The following is a 6,000-nucleotide window of genomic DNA, read 5'->3' on the forward strand; positions in this document are numbered from 1 at the left end:
CTTTTTTTTTTTAAAGATTTTATTTATTTATTTGATGGAGAGAGACAGCCAGTGAGAGAGGGGACACAAGCAGGGGGAGTGGGAGAGGAAGAAGCAGGCTCCCAGCGGAGGAGCCTGATGCGGGGTTCGATCCCAGAACGCTAGGATCATGCCCTGAGCTGAAGGCAGACGCTTAACGACTGTGCCACCCAGGCGCCCCTGCCCTTGTTTATTCTTGTTCATACATTTTTGTTGGCTGGTGTTGGCAGTCCAGCCTGGCCTCAGCTTGACTCTCCTCCATTCATCATACTGGGTGCAGGTCTGCCCCATTTCCTCTGTGGACTAGTCAGCCATTGGGGGCATGTTCCTGCACGACAGCTTGTGAACCACAATAAACCCAACCACACAAATACATTCAAGCCTTAGCTTATGACCTGTCTGCCCATGTCCACATGCCAGAGCCCATCACATGGCTCAGAGCAATCACAGGGCAGGGAAAGCCATGCCACCCACCAGGAGGCCACGGCAGGGTGTGGATACCGAGCCCTACTTATGGTAGGGAAGACCTGTCACCTGGACCACGAGTAGCGCACGAGTGTATCCTGAATCTCGTCAGCAATGCCCAGCATTCAGTGGTGTAGCTGAACCGTTGCAGAAGGGATGCGTGCTCGCTGGACGGAGCGAGATCCCGGACTATGTTGTACAAGCGGAAGTGACCGCTTTGCCATTTATTGACAATGTGACCTGTTTGCTACAAGACAGGTGTTCCATTGATGGCATCATGAACTCAAACTCATGTGTCAGAACTGTTTTGTATCAAGGGGTTCTGAGTCTTCCCCTCAGAAAAGCATCAAGGCCAGGGAATCTTGAATCTGAAACCCCGAACAACACATATCGGGGTACACATGGCAGGTCATTCCTGCAGAAGGAAACTCCGTCAGGAAGGAAATACGGGAATTTTAGTGTTGGGAATTGACTTCATTTATGAGAAACAGGGACTAGAAAGTAAGGTCACGGTGGTGTTGGAGCCATTTTCCTCCCATCGAGAGCAGACAGACAGACTCTACACGGGCCAGGCTGAGGCAGTCAGGCCCCTCGGGGTCGTCGTGCCATCCTAGAGTCAGGCTGGCTCCGGCTTACTGCCCGGAGGGCTCCCCGTCTTCATGCGGGCCACCAGACGCACCGGGGGGTGCAGGGCACAGGCCAAGGCTTGTACCTGCTAGATGTGGCGCATCTCAGGCCTCGCGGCTTCTCTGGGCCCATCCAGTAGACCTCCCACAAGTGTCCTGCCACCGACATCCGTCCTCGTTGTCCCCGGCTTCAGACTTCTCACCGCGCATTTGCTGCCAGGGATGAACGGGAGTTCTGTCGGAAAAGCCGAGAGGAAAGGCATCACTGGAAGGCATGGTGTTTGCCTCAGCCTCCCTCTGATATTTAACGGTACGCTCATAATAATTTTTATTCCGTCTTATATATTTTATGTGAAATAAATGCCTTCTTTTTTGCCTATTTTCTCTGGACGTCTGGAGGTTAAGTACTGATAAAGTTGACAACTTAATTCAATTCATGTGTGTCTCCTAGCAGAAAGGTTTTATACATCTTGTTATTAATTTTTTAACTTCAGAACAAATATTTTGTTTCCTTGAATTAAAGTGGAAATTATGCTCAGTGAATATATTGTTTCTTTGTTAAAAAAGGTGGAATTTTTATATTCCCTACCAGCTGGTGTTTGTATCGCCTTTTCAATTAACTGTGGCTACGGTAGTTAAGAGGAAAGGTGCCTTTTTATTGCTTCTGAGGATCTTGTAAGTGTGCCTTGGGGTAAGACTCTGAATGTTTTAGTTTTAAGGTACATACTCATGATTCTCTGAGTATTGTAATAGAAGGGCTCAGTTTTATTACTCAAAACGTGTCAAGCCTTTTACTTTTTCATCGAAGAAAATGGTCTTTCTCATTTGGCTAGTAATTTTATTAACTGAGCCTTATTATAATAAAAGAAACATATTTCTAAAAAGCAAGATAAAATAAATAATTTAAATGTGTTTTAAGATGGGGTTGGGATTGGGCTCGGTAGTCGACTTTCATTTAACGGGGAAAGAAATAGCACTGAGGGGATTAAGAGTACGTACGCGGTGCCGACGCTGAGTGGTGTGTGGATTTGCTGGGTTGCTGTTCTACGTCTGAAAGTCACATGACACTGTCTGTTATGACACTTGAATGAAAGACAGTTAAAAAAGGAAACCGCATTTCTGAGCTGCTGGCCCCGCTGTGATCAGAGCAGGGCAGGTGTAAGCTGGAGTCGCACCTGCCCAGACGGACTACCTCCCATGTTGCGTCCAAACAGTCTCTGCAGACAGCACCTTCTGGACGTCCTGACACCGGTACATGCCCGCTGAGCCGCCCGTTAGACTCTTCAGCTGGGAAAGCCGGCGTACCCACGGCCATCCTCAAGCCTGCCCCGGAAGGCAGCTCTTGCTGGAAGGCCGCTCACGCACCGCCCCTGGATTGGAGCAAACCAGACACACGGCAGCCGGGCGACGGAGTCCCTCCTGAGTGCCCTCCAGGCACCAGCTCCTCCACGCAGAGCCCGGCGCATACACTTCCCGCTCCCCAAAGCACGTAATGATCACAGGAGGACGGCGCTCAAAACCATGTGGATGGATGAAGATGACCCCAGGAGTCCCCGAACATTTTCAGGAATAAATGTAAGACTGTCCTCCACTTCATCCCTGTCTGTCTGGAATTCGTGTAGTTATCTTTTATTTTCCCAAATACATTTGCCTGGAAAATACGTCTATTGAGTGAAATATTTAGAAATAAATTATATCCTGTCATTCATTGCAATTAACAAGGTATGTTCCAGAGAAAGGAAAACAGTAATAACAGAAGATTGGAAACACTGGTGAGAAAGCTCAGGTCACAGCCCAGCGCAAGGGGCGTGGCGGCTTCCTGCCGCGGGTCACAGCCCTCATGCCCACCACCCCGCGTGGTCAGAGAGTCACATCCCGGGGCATCGTTCCCACCCCGCAACGGCTCTCCGCAGTGGTCAGTCACTTTGATTATTCTTTCCCCACATTTTGAACAATCACCCGTTTTTCATTTCTAGAAGTTGCTGTTTTGTTTGTTTGTTTTTTTGTCTGGATTGCTTGCCATGTGTGGCTGGGGCTCTGCTGTCATTCACTAGAGACCCATAAGGACTGTGGAGAACTCCTTATGTGTAAGATCTGCTAAGAATCCATGCATCCATGATTTCTTCCTTTTAAGTCCGAGAATCCACACGCCAAATGTATCTGTAAAGGACACAGTTCTAAAACTGTACATCACAATTTTAGCAAACACCAGTTACGTCATTAACTTAGGTCATGATTAGGTCACCATTTCAAAAAGTCAAATTTACCAAAGAATTGTCTGTATTTCAGTGCTCACATCAAACAAATACTTCCTTTGTAATTAAATCCATATATTTTCTTCCCAACAAGTTTATTTTCATTATCTTCATGTGTATCTTCTCAGTTAAAAACAACTTTTTCTTTTGGTTTTTGTATTTTTCATGTGCTTACCCTGACATAGAAAGGCCACTTGATAAATTTGCAGTGGGCATGCTATTTTTCATGTTCTTTAGTCTTTCATGCTTGAAAAAAACATAGGGGAACTTATCTTTTTGTTAAATGCTAAACACACCCACGTTTTGCAGAACCGGCTTCTCTAGAGACTGGGGCACGGGGCTGTAACCCATCTTGTTGATGAAATGCACATTGAGTATTAAAAGCAAAACCATTCATGTAAATAAAACTTGGAAAGGAGGAGCTTTTAACAATCCCAGATGGCTACCTTTAGGGTGCAGAAAAGCCTCATAGATTAATATCCTCTGGCAGTGAGCCCAAAGTATTCTTATTTGATTATAAATTGGATGCATTTTCAATCGATTAAAGACAGACTCACACATGCTGGTCAGGATGTGGACCCCGATCACACAAACTCTGGGCCCCTCTTCTGGTTACCATTCCAGGGGCTTAGCACCAACGTTCCCAGGAGTGTACCAAGGACACTGGGTGTACTCCTGGCTTTCCTCTTTTGCAGTCACAGAATTTTCTCCTTGGAAATTTTTCTCGTAGAGTGATGTGGCACAGGCCAGGGCTCTGTTCACGTTTGCTGAAAGCTAACCGACAATCGATTCCATTTTCCAAGAGGAGGTCGAAGTTGTGTGCAGTCCTTCCCGCAGGTGGGTGGTTGATTTGGGGAGGGCAGTGTGCGACCCTGTGGAATGCTCTAGGAGTCTGTGAGCTTGGGCTGGATATTTAGCCTCTCTGGACTTTAGTTTCCCCTGGAAAATGAGAACACGAATGTCTGTCTCATGGATCTCAGATAAGCGGGTTCCAGTGGGAAGGTCTTCCAGTGGGCTTCTTACAGCCCCCACACCCCCCTCCCCCTCCTCGCAGGTGCACTGCCGAGGACCTCACCTCCCGTTCCCCACTGTCTCCCCCATCGTGGTGTCCATGTCATCCTGGACTCTCACTCACTTCCCTTGACAATTTCAGCCCCTGGCTCACAGTTTCGTGCTCCACCCAATGCCGGGGCCCTCGCTGTTTCCTCAGTGAGTACTTCGTCCACAGCAGCCATCTTCCCTGAGACGCAGTGGAGACAGCTCTGCCCACACCCCTGGATCCATGCACCCTACATCCACGGTTCCCGGAAATGCCCCTTTAGCCCCCTTAACATACCCTACAGATTCATCCCACCCCTCAGCCACTTGCGACCTGAACGTCCCACCCTCCATGGCTTGTCCTTAGAATCACCCCTTTGCAAATGTCCTCAGCTCTATGACAGCATTCTGCCTTTGTCAGGCAAAACTCTAGCACTGGGTGAACCCAGGTATCATGGTCTTTTGCTCTTACACCACGCAGAGCACAGCTGGAGAAAAATTACAAAATTATGCCCATTTGTGTCACCATTTGATTATACTGGGCTGTTCTGTCTTGACCTTGTCTCTCATTTATGCCAGGATGGTGCCACATCTTCTCCTGGCTCCCAGCCCCCACCCTCCACACCTTCAGCCGGTCCGCCTCTCACCCCAGGGCTGCAGGCATGGTCTCCCCCCTTCCCCATCACACATATGTCTGGGACCACATCCTTCCCCTCCTCCCCTCTTGGTTCAGTGGACAGGATGTGCCTTTTCCTCTCTTTTAGCAGGTGACGCCGTCTGTGCAACATCCCTTCCCTCCACTGACCCTGCTGACTCTCAGCGCCCTTCCTCCTCTGATCCTGGTGTCCCCCTGTCACCTGCACTAAGCACTCAGCCCTCCCACTTACGGATTTTGGGGCAACACATTTCTGTCCATGACAGGTTCTCCATATGGACCATTTGGATTCAAACTCATCAAGAAGTGAGTTAAGTAAACTTGGGAGGGCGAGGTGAGCGGCTTGGGTAACATACCGTCGGGGGGGAGTGCAGACTGGAGGAGGAGGTGAATGGTGTTTGTACCGCGGTGCTGATGGACAGCAGGGACAGGTGGGGAGGTTGGAGACGGGACAGGTGAGTTAGGAGGGTTGAACACAGACAACGCGGGGTTGCATGCGTGAGAGAACCCGCGTCCTCATGGAGCCCTTCAGGCGTCCCTGGAGACCTTTACTCTCATCCACGCGTGTGTCTGACTCTCACTCACCTTTGTACAGACATACCATCTGTAGTAAAGACCAGCTCCTAGTCCCCATGAGATGCCCACGCAGCCTAGGTAACATTTAATAAAAAATTAAAGGAGAAACCAACATACATTTCCAAATTAATAGCAGATTTCAGCAAAATGAGAAAATCTGAACCACAACAGAGATGAATTTCTCTTTGTAAGCTCTATATATTAAGACTTTAAACAAAACTTAATTCCATAATATTTTTTCTTTTATTCCCTATAACAAGAGATCCTTTGAAGGTTTGGCTGATAGAATACGTTTTACTTATTTATTTAGTAAACACATGGATGGTGAAAGAAATAGCGAAGTGTTCACTTTTTTTTTTTTTTTTTT

This window comes from Ursus maritimus, unplaced genomic scaffold (genome assembly GCF_017311325.1).
Source record: "Ursus maritimus isolate PB19 unplaced genomic scaffold, ASM1731132v1 scaffold_13, whole genome shotgun sequence".
Taxonomy (NCBI): domain Eukaryota; kingdom Metazoa; phylum Chordata; class Mammalia; order Carnivora; family Ursidae; genus Ursus; species Ursus maritimus.